The sequence below is a fragment of the Triticum urartu genome, chromosome 7A (genome assembly GCF_056163025.1).
Source record: "Triticum urartu cultivar PI428250 chromosome 7A, HENAU_Tu73, whole genome shotgun sequence".
Lineage (NCBI taxonomy): Eukaryota > Viridiplantae > Streptophyta > Magnoliopsida > Poales > Poaceae > Triticum > Triticum urartu.
In genome coordinates, this window is record NC_141879.1 from 207,422,902 (window position 1) to 207,436,385 (window position 13,484).

The window sequence follows — 13,484 nt, forward strand, 5'->3', positions numbered from 1 at the left end:
TTGATTTCCGGCTGGAAACCTTTCCCTGCAAAAGAGAGTTAAGTTTTCTTAACCACCCACATTTTTAGGGGTGGCTTCGAAGCTAGGAGTCTAAGTGCAGCATCTGATGAATTTGGCTTTGGAGCCCTAGCAAATAGTCTTGCAGGAGGTGAATAATACTCATATGAATAAGCAAAGTAGTTCTTGATCTTATGAACATGGTGGTTTGATGAAACACACTCATATTCATAGGCCTGAGTATGGTTTCCCTGCAAAACATTTGTGTTAGGGTGACTCTGGTGAGTCCTCTGTCTGTATGAAGCCTTTGGACCATGTGAAGCCTTTAGTCTGGGGTTTGTCTTATTCCCAGGTGGTGCCATGATGACATTCACTTGAAGATTTTCAAGACAACTCTTGGACACCCAGATCTTCTTCAAAGGTGGTCCATTCCTGCAGTTAGTACCAATATACCTGGCAACCACTTCACCATTCTGATTCTTAAAAAGTTTATAGTTTGCATCAAAGGATTCATCAATGATAATAGGGTTAGCACAAGTGAAGCCAGATAAGGTAGATGGATCCACTGAAGGTCCCTTTCAGCAACCCATGTGGTTTTGGGGTACTGCTTAGGCTTCTAGTAAGAACCATCAACGTTCATTTTCCTTTCGAACCTAACACCCTCTTTCCTAGGGTTTCGGTTCAGAATCTGTTTCTTGAGGACATCACATAGTGTCTGATGGCCTTTGAGACTTTTGTACATTCATGTTTCAAGACATGTCTTCAACCTGCCATTCTCATTAGCAATAGTAGTGGTATCCTCAGCAGAGGGGTTAGTTACCACATCCATAGTTGAAGATATCTCAATAGTAGTAGTAGAGCATCTAGCAACAAAAGTAGCATTATCACGCTCAAGGCATTTTAGGCATGGTGGTTCAAATCCTTCCTGAGCGGGACTGATCCATTGATCACGAAGTGACTCATTTTCTTTTTGAAGATCTTCATGAGCCACTCTCAAGTTCACAAGTTCTTGCTTCCTTTGAAGATAATCGTAGGAAAGATTTTCGTGAGTAGTTGATGTCGGATCTCGGGTTCCGGTAAAACCCTCAAGGTTCGAACACTGGGGTGCGCACGAAGATCTCCCCTACCGATCCACGTCCTAGCTTCGCTAAGATCTCAAGGGCTAACGCGACCAACTCGCAACACAAAGGACACAAGATTTATACTGGTTTGGACCACCATTGTAGTGTAATACCCTACTCTAGTGTGGTGTGGTGGATTGCATCTTGGGCTAAGGATGAACAGTACAAGGGGAAGAACAGCCTCCTGTGGCGAGGTGTTCTTGTGCTCGGTGGGTGTGAGGATGAGCTGAATGAGTTCCAGACCAGTTGCCTTCTACTATGGTGGCTAATCCTATTTATAAATATTGAGCAGGAAGGGAACCAACAATGGCTAATTTGAAAGGGGACAGCTAGTATAGCTTATCCTGACAAAAGCAGTCTTCGCCTGCAAAAGGCTCTAGTGGTGACGCCGCCTTGGGCTCCATGGTGACCTCCGTCTTGCCGTCCTGCTGGTCTTGGTCTCGTTGCACTGATATGGAAACCTTTGCTTGACGCATCGGTACTCCACGCCTGTGCTTGCTTCCTTAGCACCAAAGAGGAAACAAGGACACTGTGCACGCTGGTGCCCGCCTGGCGCCCGCCTGATCTTGATCGTCATGGCTCACGTCATTAAAACCTCGCGAGGTTTGCCTTGCCTTGAACTCTCCGACCCTCGCGAGCCAGCCTGGTGAGGGTGCTCCCGAGGAGGTCTTGTGTCGTCCGCCTCGCAAGGCTTGGACCCTCGCGAGGGTCTTGAGTGCTTGTTGGTGAAGATGGGCCGTACGGGCCCGCTCGTAGAGCCATGCCGTGGGCCGCAGGTAGGCAAGTCTAGGGACCCCCGTTCCCAGAACACCGACAATAGCCCCCGGGCCCAAGGCGCGCTCGGCCTTGGCTTCGAGGCGAAGCCAAAGGTCAAGAGCGGAGCGCCGTGGGCCCCAATAGCTTGCGGCCTTGGTCGACGCGTGGCGGTTGATTGGGCGTGGGCATCTCCACTTCCCCATGCTGCCTTGATACCCACCCGGCTAGGTGGCCACCACGGTCTACACGGTTTCCCTCCCATTGTTGTCGTGCACTCTCCAATTCTTTTGCTTCCTCGTAGCTCAGCCTCTCCCCCCGATCCGATCTGAGCTCAATCCTCCCATCGCCATGGCACCGAACCAGTTGGAGAAAGGGAAGAGTCACTGTCCTCCGCTGAGTTACGCCCGGACACTGAGCCTAACGTTGGTAGGTCGCTGGTGCTCAACCAGGAAGCCATGGACAAGGTGCGTCCCATGCTAGCCTCAAGCTTCAATGAGTGGGGAAGGACGGTGGCCTGGCCTGCATCTCATGCTCGCGTCGAACGGACAACCACCGAGGTCCCATTCTTCATCGATGCCCTTTGGGCTGGCTTGGTTCCTCCTTTCTCCACCTTCTTCAACGTTGTGCTTGCGCATTATGAGAATCACATGCTGCACCTTGATCCCCAATCCATGACCCTTCTCGCCGTCTTCGACTTTGTTTGCGAGGCCATGGTAGGCATTGCCCCTTCAGTGGCCCTTCTCCGCCACTTCTTCTCGCTGCATCTGATTGATCCCCGATAGAGCTCAGGATGCGTGAGCTTTTAGGCCGTGGCGGCGACGACCGGCGTGGGGATTGACTTCGAGCTCCCACCATCCACGAGTGGGTTTTGGGCACGGTGGATATTTGTTGATGTCGGAGTGCTCAGCCCCCTGCTCTCTTCTCCGTCAGCGCCCGCTATTCCCAACTCCGGTTGGTGCCACCAAAGGCTCACCGATTCGCTCCTTGCCCCTGTCTGGCTTAGGCTGAAGAGGCTCAAGGACCTTGGTGTCACTGCGCCTATGGTGGTGAAGGAGTTCATCCGGTTCCGAATCGCTTCGCTTCAGCGCCACTTTCGACCGATGTGGGCCTTGCTCAACAGCAAGGATCACATGAGACTTCAGGAGTCCAGGTTCCCCTTGAGGCACGGCGAACGGTGCTCAAGGTCCTGACGGGTGTCCCATTGCTAGACGACATGCCAAGGAAGAGTTGCCTTCTGTACCTCTGCGTGAACAAGGCGACATTCACTGAGCAGATGCCTTCCTTTGATGAGTGGGGGCTGCGTCCAGTCAGCCTCGTGGGGCCCCGTGAGAACCCCATCATCGTGGTTCCTCTCCCTGCCGCTGGCGCCGAGCATGCCCCAAGTGTGGATGCAGGGGGGCGAGCACCGCTGGGGGCCGATGGTGAAGGTGCCGAGATGCTAATGCCGCCCAGGGCTCTTGAGGCGTCGTGCTCGGGGACTCGCGACTCCCGAGGCCGGGGCTCCTGAGGCCTCGGCAGGTCGCTGTGAGGTAGAGCCTGATAGCTCCCCTCAACTTGGCGCTCCTGAGGCTGCCCCTTCGAGTGCTTCTCCAGCTGCGCCTCATGTCGGCCGCCATGTCCAGCACTTAGGCCGGCTTTGCATGGACTTCGAAGACCTCCGCAAGAGGAGGGGGTCCCCAAGTAAAGTCACCTTCGAGCCGTTAAAATAGAGAAAGTACATCGTCGCTGACGAGTAACTACCTTATCTTGGTGATTCTCCGCGTGCTGCTTCCCTTCCTGACGATGTCTCTTCAGGATCCCTTCCACCAAGGCCGCAGAATCTCCTGAGAAGAATCCTCCTCTCGCCTCGTTTCTCCCGCTGGACTCGAGCGCTGCAAGCCCGCGCACTACTCACGACGTGGAGTCGACCGGGGAAGCCAGCCCGTCAACAAGGCGTCTTGAGCTCACGCCTTCGCCGTCTCTCCTTTGCGGCCTTTCTTGGAATGCAGTAAGCGTGCCAAGGGTTCCTCCCCTGGTTGTGGACGGCAGCAGGACGTCTTCGTTCTTGGGTTCCTCTACAAGCAGCGGGCCTCCACTCGTTTGGGCTCCTCGTGAGGCCTGGCCCACAACTGGGTGGGTGCCAGCCCCCAGCTCCCTGCTGAAAGGGGGCGAGCCTCTTCGGGCCCCATCCACAGTCCCCGCGGCGGAGGGTGGAGTCAGCAGCATGCTCGAGTTGGCGCAAGAAAGGAGCATCGTCCGCCACAAGCTCTTTCAGGAGGCGATGGGCGCGATGAACCGGCTTGGTGAAGAGCTCGTGTATGTGGACGTGCGCCTCATGGCCGAGGGTCTTCGGCTGATGGAGGAGCGGCATAAGCTGAAGGTGGCTATCAACCTCAGGCGCCACCAATGCGAGCTCGATAATGTGGAGGCCGAGGCTTCCCTCGGTGCCTCCTGTGAGGCCTGCTCCCGAGCTCTGGAAGAGGCTCGGGAAACTGACCGCCGTCACGAGGTCGTGGAGAAGCGCGCGTGGGAGCTCCAAGCCTGGAGTACCGTCTTGGATCAGCAAGTGGAGGCGCGCAGAGCCGCCCTTGCATCATTGAGGGGGACGCCCACCGATGAAGAAGAGATCCGGAAGCGCGAGGAGGCGCTGGCGCTGGAAGCTGTGGAGCGTAGCCTTGAGCTCGAACGACTAGAGACGAGGGAGCGTGAAGTTGCCTAGGCGGAGGATGCCGTCGGCACGCGAGAGGGCAGAGCCCAGGAGGAGGTCAATCGCCGGGCGGCTGAGGCTCGCGCGGGTCTGGAGGGTAGGCTTGACGTGAAGTTGAAGCTCGTGGAAGCTGAGGCCGCTGGTAGGACTGTTGCCCTCAAGTCCAGGTTGACCGAGGTGGAGCAACACGAGGAGGCCACTGCAGCCGCCATGGTCTTGGCGCAGGCCGAACTGGCCTCCACCCGTGCCGACCTGCTCCCTCTTCAGCAACGGATTGCTGACGCCGAGTCCGTTGTGCGGCAGAATAGGGAGGAGGTGCTTCAGGGGCGGACGCTGGAGCGCGTGCACGCCCCCATGCTCCAGGACCTCAGGATTAGGGCCAATATCGCCCTGGTCCACATCTGTGATGAGAATGCTCCTCATCCCCACGCGAACGACTACGCCAGCCACCTCCGCTTCTTCACTGACATGGTGACGCGCCTGGAGAACCGTTCCGAGAGAGCTCGCCAACTTGTTGAGGAGAGGAGCCGCAGCCTGCTTGGGCGTGCGCTCTCCCGCGTCCTCAGCCATCTCTAGAACACCGACCCCAACTTCGATTTTGACGCCGCCATCGCTCCTGTACCCAAGGCCATCCGGGGCGACCTGTCACGATGGGTGGAGGACAATGTGGACGCGCTGGTCAGGGCCTTCACTTCCGATGACGATGGGGTGGTGGTTGCGGCGGACGCGGGCAACGTTCTCGATGATTGTGATGGCAGCGCTGGTGAAGGTGATGGTGATGCCAGCGATGGTGGCAGTGATGCTAGCAACGCTTCTGAGGGCATTCCGGGGGACGCGGCGAGCGACATGTCTGACTGATCCCATGTTTCCTAGATGTTTGTCGTATCCAGGGGCAAGGTTGCTATTGCGGTTCAACCTTAGCCTGGACGAGCCCAAAACCGGCTCATGAGATTGCGAGTTTCTGGGAAGCTCCTGAGGAATTCGTCGACACGCCCGAGGGGGCCGCGTGATAAGCAAGAGCTAGCCATGGCGCGACATCCGCGTGGCGCGTGTGCTTCATGCCCAGCCCCGCTCACGAGGGGCCCGCAAAGGGGAAGCAACAGGCGCGAACTCTGAAATAAGGCAAGAACCAGATAGCAAGAAATCGCTTCGAACGAGAAAAGGCACCCACCGTGCGCATTAATGAAAATTCTACTTCAACTTAAATACAAATCCAGAAGGCAGGGTTATAGAAAAGAGATCCAAAGCAAACGGCCGCGTCCGGCGCCTACTCTAGTATTCATGTCTTCTCACCAGCACGGAGCTAAGTGCTACCACTAGGACGTGGGAGGGAGCCCCCGAGGCCCGAGGGCGGCACTCCTGAGACTCCGGGGCGTGTACAGCCCCACTCGTTATTACGTGAGAGTGTCATGGGCGGAGACCTTCACATACGTGAGCCTTATTTCATATCGCCAGACGAGGGCCCCGCCTTGCGCCACCCCCTACCACTGTTGGGACGACCGGAGACCAGGACGACACCAAAGAGGGCAGAGGGGATGCCAGCGCGCCCTCGGCGACCACGGGCCCTCTGCCAGGGGAAGGCTCGCCGACGCCTCCCCAGCACAGGGCCTACCTCCGGGTGATGCCTTGCTCCGTGTGACACGGGGAGGGGCCTTGCTCCTGGCCCCTCCCATGCAGCCCCGAGTGAGCCTCTCCTGGTGAGACGAATACCGCCGTGTCGGAACCGTCGCCTGGTGCGGTTACCTGGTTCACTTGCGATTCATGGTTAGCATAAGTCTGCCCCTGGGAGATTAGCGGTACCCTGTAGCTGTTGTCGATGGCGTGGTTGGTGGGGCTCTCGGGCGGCTCCTGGAAGGCCTCAGCTCCTAGCGCCTCCTCTTCCCAGCCTGGCTCGAGGAACGAGCCAGGGTCATCTTCCGGCGTGTACTCCTGGTTCATCATGCGGGGCACGTAGGCCTCCGAGGCCCTTGCCTCGAAGACCTCGCCGAAGTGCCCCACTCTCCATGTCGACCGGCCCATGACGCCGTCCTGAGGATGGTGGGGTAGCGCCCCACCGGGGCCGTGTGCGGCGACGCTCGTGCCCGCACCCATCTGGGGTGGTGCGGGTGCGACGGGCGCCGTCCGCCGTGGGTCACGCTGGTGTCGACGAGGCCCCCGGGCGCACTTGGGGGCACGCGGGCGCGGTGAGGCCCGCCGTGGGATCTAGCCGCTGCCTGGGGCGTGAGCTGGTAGCAGAAGGGCGGTGCTCTCGTGGCCGCTGCGTCCAGGAGTGTTGGTCGTAGTAAGCCGCGGCGACGATCGGGCGCGCGCTGGCCGTGTCGGGTGCATCGGGTGTGTGGCATGCGTGCGTGTGTGTGTGTGTGTTTGGCCAGTGTATGGCCATGGTCTGGCCATAGTCTGACCTGTATCCGACCTGTGTACATGGCCAGGTCGTAGGTAGTTCCGCAGGGCGTGCGCGGAGATCGTGCAGGCTTGGGGCGACTCGTTCACGTACATGCGCGGCGAGGACGCCGACAGAGCGGGCCGATCGGGGCGCGTGGGCGGGCAGGGGCGTGGGGATCAAGCTCCTGCGGTGGCCCAGGTATTTAAGCCCCGCGGGGATCATTGTAACCGGTGTGGCGGCTGTGGCTCGAGTACGTGCTCGAAGGAATACACCCGTGGTTGCCCGACGGCGTTCGTGCGTCGTGGAACTATCCCGTGTCCTCTCTGTACCTGTGTCTTCCTCCTTTCTTCTTCAGTTTGTGTGAGAGAGAGAAGTGCAGAGAGCTCCGGTGAGCGAGGGAGAAGGCCCCGGCAACAACAATTGGCATCAGAGCATCGGGTTCAGACGAGCTCGCCGGCGATGGCGCTCATCCCGTATGGCGGCGGAGCACGGTGATGCCGTGCGTGCGGGGAGCGCGTCGGCCACAGCGGACCTGCGTGGTTGCGCAGAGGTTGCGGTGGTGCAGTGTGGCTCGGCAGAGAGAAGACCGAGCTCTTGGACACGCCGGATCGGCCGCGTTGATCGCGTCGGAGCGCGATCATGGCGCGAGCTGGAGGCATGCGGAACGTGGCGAATAAGCCGCGACGACGGGTCGGGTGTGTCTAGCGCGTGTATGGGCACGAGCTGGGCGCGTCGGGACCGCGGGAGTGGACCGCGTCGAGGCGCTGGACCTGGTTGCGCAGATCGCGTATGTGCGCGGCGGGAGCGCTGGCCGGGAGCGCGAGGACGTGGGGACTGCTCGCGAAGGGCACGGCGGCACAGTGGCAGGCGCGGCAGCGACGTCAGGGCGGTGGCAGCTACGACGACGACATCGACAGCGCGGCGGAGCGCATGCTACGGGCGGACGGCAGCGTCGAGGACGTCGGTCTCCTCTAGGCCATGGCTTTTGGGGAGAGTGTTGGCCGTAGTAAGCCGCGGCGACGATCGGGCGCGCGCTGGCCATGTTGGGTGCGTCGGGTGTGTGGCGTGCGTGCGTGTGTGTGTGTGTCTGGCCAGTGTATGGCCATGGTCTGGCCATAGTCTGACCTATATCCGACCTGTGTACATGGCCAGGTCGTAGGTAGTTCCGCAGGGCATGCGCGGAGATCGTGCAGGCTTGGGGCGACTCATTCATGTACGTGCGCGGCGAGGACGCGGCCGGAGCAGGCCGATCGGGGCGCGTGGGTGGGCAGGGGCGTGGGGATCAAGCTCCTGCGGTGGCCCAGGTATTTAAGCCCTGCGGGGATCGTTGTAACCGGTGTGGCGGATGTGGCTCGAGTACGTGCTCGAAGGAATACAGCCGTGGTTTCCCGACGGCGTTCTTGCGCTGTGGAACTATCCCGTGTCCTCTCTGTACCTGTGTCTTCCTCCTTTCTTCTTCAGTTTGTTGGAGAGAGAGAGAAGTGCAGAGAGCTCCGGCGAATGAGGGAGAAGGCCCCGGCAACAACAAGGAGCTCGGCGACGCGTTCCAGAAGTGCATCCCGGCTGCTCTCCATCAACCGGCACCGCCGCAACTCCCGCGCCACCGTGAGCGCAGCCCGCATGTTTGCCTGCTCCCTCCGGGTGTGCGGCGTCGTCGTCGTGGCGTATCTTGCGTCCCTTACAGCAGCTCACGCCTGTCATGGAGTCAGAGCAGAGCGTGAGTGACCGCGTTGCCGATGCCCCGTGGTGTTTGGCGGTGTGCGTGCCGCCTGAGGCGCGGGGTTGAGGTCTTCTTGGGCAGACAGCGCCATCCTGGCCGGCCAGGCCGCCCAGCGGTCAGTATCGGCTCTTGAGTCACTTGACATCGGAGCCGCGGAGCGCCGAAGGATCAACGAGCGGACCAGCTGGTGGAAGGAGAGCTCCGGCGCACCCCTCACTACAAGGATTCCGGTCTATTCCAACAAAAATTATTGCTACAACTATCTTTTGTTGCAATAAAAAGCTATATTACCACAAAATTCCAATTTGTGGTAATAGGCTCTACATATTGCCACAATTTGTTTCGTCGCGCTAAGTACTCATTTTGTTGCAATAGAAGCCATGTATTGCCACAAGATGCATCAGTGTTGTAATATGGTAGTGATATTGCGATAGTTCCGTCCCGTTGCGTGACTTGGTCATCTTGTTGCAATAAAGGCTAGGTATTGCAACGAAGTACATCTTTGTGGTAATATTTAGACATATATTGCAACAATTCTGACATGTGGCGCTAGTCATAGGTACTGTTGCAAAAAACATGGCTTCATATTGCAACAAAGCATGTATTGGTTGTAATAGGGTGAATTTTTGCCTCACCTTCATTGTGTTGCAGTAACTACTACATATTGCAACAAATTCAACATCCATGGTAATATGTACAACATGATGCAACAATCATTTAGTGTTGCCAAAAAGGAGCAGGATATTGCAACGATATTCTCTACAGTGCTCCTGATTTTTTCCTTTATTTATTATACTATTTCTCAGGATCTCATTAAAGGGGCGTACTAGTTTATAGAGGTATTAACACATTAGGCATCACAACTTGCACCTAAGTTGCATTTTAGTCACATATCTTGCAAATTGGACATTGGTGGCACCACAACTTGGAGGAACGCTAGCTTACGCGCGTGCGAAGCGTCCCACACTCGCGGACGCCCTTCACTTTAGGGTTTATTGCACCACCAGGGTCTCCTCCACTCGCCCTAGTGACCTCCTCCGGTAGCAGGGGCGGACCCAGGGCCCAGGCTGCTACAGTGCCTCTATAGTGCGCAATTTGCTGCAATCGATGAAGTAATTCATCACCACACCCCAGGCCCAGGCCCCCTCCGGCCTGGGTCCTGGATCCGCCACTGTCCGGTAGCAACGTCGTCCTCGACACCAAAAAGACGGCAAGCTCAGTGCCCTTCTCATAAAGGTGAGTCGTGAGCACTGAGCAACAAATCCTCACATTCTCTTCCTAATTTTTCAATATCTTGCTTGATGTGATTGTATGTATTTATGTGTGCTGTTAATAAAAAAATGAGATTCCATATCAAATTATGTGTTAAACAAAGAAATTGATCAAGGATGCGTACTAGCTGTTTTAAACACTCCCAGACTCCATTTAAACAGCTCTTCAGCCACCAATTGAGCAACATAACAGTTGTATCCCAGCCTAATTTCCAGCAAGAATTCATCAGCAGATCAACGCCATTACATCAAGATATATATAATGACATATGCCACAAGATTTTAGTAGGATATAAGAAATCATCTCAGCGAGATATATAACTCATGTTTCAACATGACAACACACAAGTTTCCGCAGCCATACTTGTAAACATTGTTCACACAAAAGACCATAAGTTGATGGCAAAGTAATGAAAAGAGCGACAACACTAAAAGACCACAAGTTCATAGCAATAGTTTGTACATAGCATCACTGTCAAAATAGCAACATCACTAAAAGAACAGCAACTACTCTTCTCTTCTCTTCATCACCAAACTGTTAGTGATGGGCACTAGCTTCTGTTCCCATTTGCCACAACAGATGACACTATACAGGGGTGCCTTGTTTGAACCTATTTCACATCAGATTAAACTTCAGGAGGGATACTACTTGTAGGTAACCATCAAAAAAGTTCGGGAACATCCCTTTTCTTTTTCTGAACAATATAGAAACATCTCCTACATGGGCATTGAGCTGTTGAGTCTGGGTGAGCACCATCAAAAGCAAAATTCAAGAAATCCTTCATTCCAGTTTACCACTCAACAAAATCTCTTTCCCTGTCCATCCAGCTCTTATCTCGTGTCATTTTTGCCTTATCTCCGTAAAGCCAGTCCTGTTAAAAAAACATAACATCTGCATTAGTAGCTGCATTAGTCAATAGCATCACTAGCTGCATCATAAGACAAGACAATAGGGATACATACATAAAAGTATTAGTGTCACATGGTAAAGCAAAATTTATCTATACATTGTAAAGCAAAATTTGGTTGATGGAACAAGAAATAGTATTATTGTCACATGGTAGTACATGTGACATGAAATTATCCCCTTCCAGCTTTTTCTCCAGCCGTGAGGGAGGCCTGGACGCCACGGCGATTCAACGTTGACTAACTTCGGCGCCGCTCCCCTAGCTACGGCGACCCGCAGGCCACGGCAGCGCCCCGACGCGACCGCGGTCTGGTACTGACCACATGTGATGGCAGTGCAGCACTTGCCCCACGCAGCTACGACCCGACGCCATGGTGATGCCTCCGGGCGGTAGCGTCCTCCGCGACCCGGTGCTACACCCACACGCGAGTAGGCGAGTGAGACCAAGCGGCTGCGGCGCTGCATCCATGCGACGGCGACACGACGTTGCCCACTCACAAGGGAAACCAAGCGGCAGCGGCGCTGCATCCATGCGCCAAAACTGCTCATGTGAATATTTTGCTGATTTTTGACAGAGAAATTGCTGATGTTTTGCTGTAACAGAACGAATGTGGATGTATAGACAAATACTAGTTCTTTTGTTGCACGTGAATCAGTGTGGATCTATAGAAAATACTTGAATGAATGTGGATGTACAGGAAGTCTTTTCTGTCATTTCAGTGACATCGATAACACATGGATTTTGGATAACACAGGGATTCTTCACTGATTCAGAGTATTGGTATAGTGAAATTCATGTGCTGATGTTATTTATGTATACTTGTACACCGACTGATGCCAAGTATGTACTGGTGATATTTAGAGATAACTGAAATTCAGGAGATAACATTCAGACAGCCAGAATTTAGTGACATGTTGTGCGTATACTGGTGGTTAACATTTTCACTCTTGATAAATTCAAAGTTGACTAAACCAACCAACTAACCTCTTATGTCTTACTACCCTGTCTAATTCTAGCTAGTAAAAAGGAACAGTTTTCCATGAGAAACAATATTCTTGCATAGCTATTTACAGACATAAGACCATCTAAAAATGCATCCAACAAGTGATCTTCAGTACAAATATTCAGGGATAATATGATAATCTCCTGGCAAAATATCGGCACAAGTAACCATGAGCTTCAGTATGAATATTCACGGCTGAAAACTAACAACCAGATTGTTTAACTCATGCTCAAGAACATAGCACACCTTTATGCTATTGACCTCCACGAATGTGTGGTTCTACATACCAATAAAACAGCAAGCAAGGGAAAATTAGTCTGCTACTTTCAAACTAAAATCAGCATCCTTATGTTGTATGTATAGTGCAGTACTAATACCCATGTGATGTATTTTGAATCTAAATTTGCTGCACTTGCAATGAAAAATACAGAGGGAAACATGAGGGGCTGACCAGGGGAGAGCTGTTGTAGGGCGTTGCTCTGAAGCGCACGGGAATTCCAGGCAGGTAAGCAGGATGGCAGGTCTGTTTGGCGCCGGAGTTGAGGTGTCGGGCGGTCCAGCCACGCGCCCACGGGCAGGATCAACCAGCCGAGATCCAAGGAGGAGGAGGCCGACGGGCGGAAGGCGCCGAGCGGCGGGTGGCGGAGCAAGGTTAGAGTGAGACATGAGCGGCTGGGAGGCGCCGGCGTGGGCTGCTTCGTCGCGCCACCATGATGTGGCCAGCGCTCGGCTCGCGCAGTGGTGGAACAGGGGATCAAGGTACGACTTGGGTCGCTATGGGGTAGGTTTTTTTAGGACCAGGGTCTGGCGCGTGGAAAGGAAAGAGGAGATCTCGCGCGGCGCAACCCTCCGGAACCGAAGGAGCGAAGCAAACAGAAAAAAAGGATCGAAGGAAAGGGGGAGAAGATCTCGCATGGCGCAACCCACCGGAACACGCGTCTGATACATCGCGCGACCCCGATAGCGTATATACTCCAGTACTAGCGATAGTTAGCAGAAACCGGTGTGACAGAATAGGACCGATCTAGTACTAGCGATTTTCTTTGAGCATCAGTACAGACACAAGCGCTCATATACACGCGCATACACTCATCCCTATGAACACACACACGCACACCCTACCCCTATGAGCACCTCCGAGAGACTGAGCCGACATATCATCTTGAGATTTATGAAGTCACCGTAGGCGCCTCGTCATCGACGGGAACGTCTCCTCCCACTAAAAGCGCATCACCAGAAATCCTGAAATAAATCCAGGAATAATGCGAGCACCAGGATTTGAACCCTGGTGGGTTGGGGATACCACTGTCCACCTAACCATCTCAACCACAGGTTGGTTCGCCTAGCGATTTTTTTGGCAGGTGAATCTAGTACTAGCGATAGTTAGCAGAAACAACCCATACATCAGAAAAACACGGGTTGGGAGGCTTATGCGCCTACTACTAATATTGTGGGATTTAATAAAAAAAAGGTTAAGCGCCTAAGATTTTAGAAAGGAGGAAGTATTACTTTTTTTAAAAGTGAGATAACGTATATTACTGAAATATGTCCATAGAGAAAAAAAATATCACTGAAATATGTGATTGACGTGGCCCTTCAAGTCTTTGACCAAACTTTGATTATCTGCAACTTTTAAACC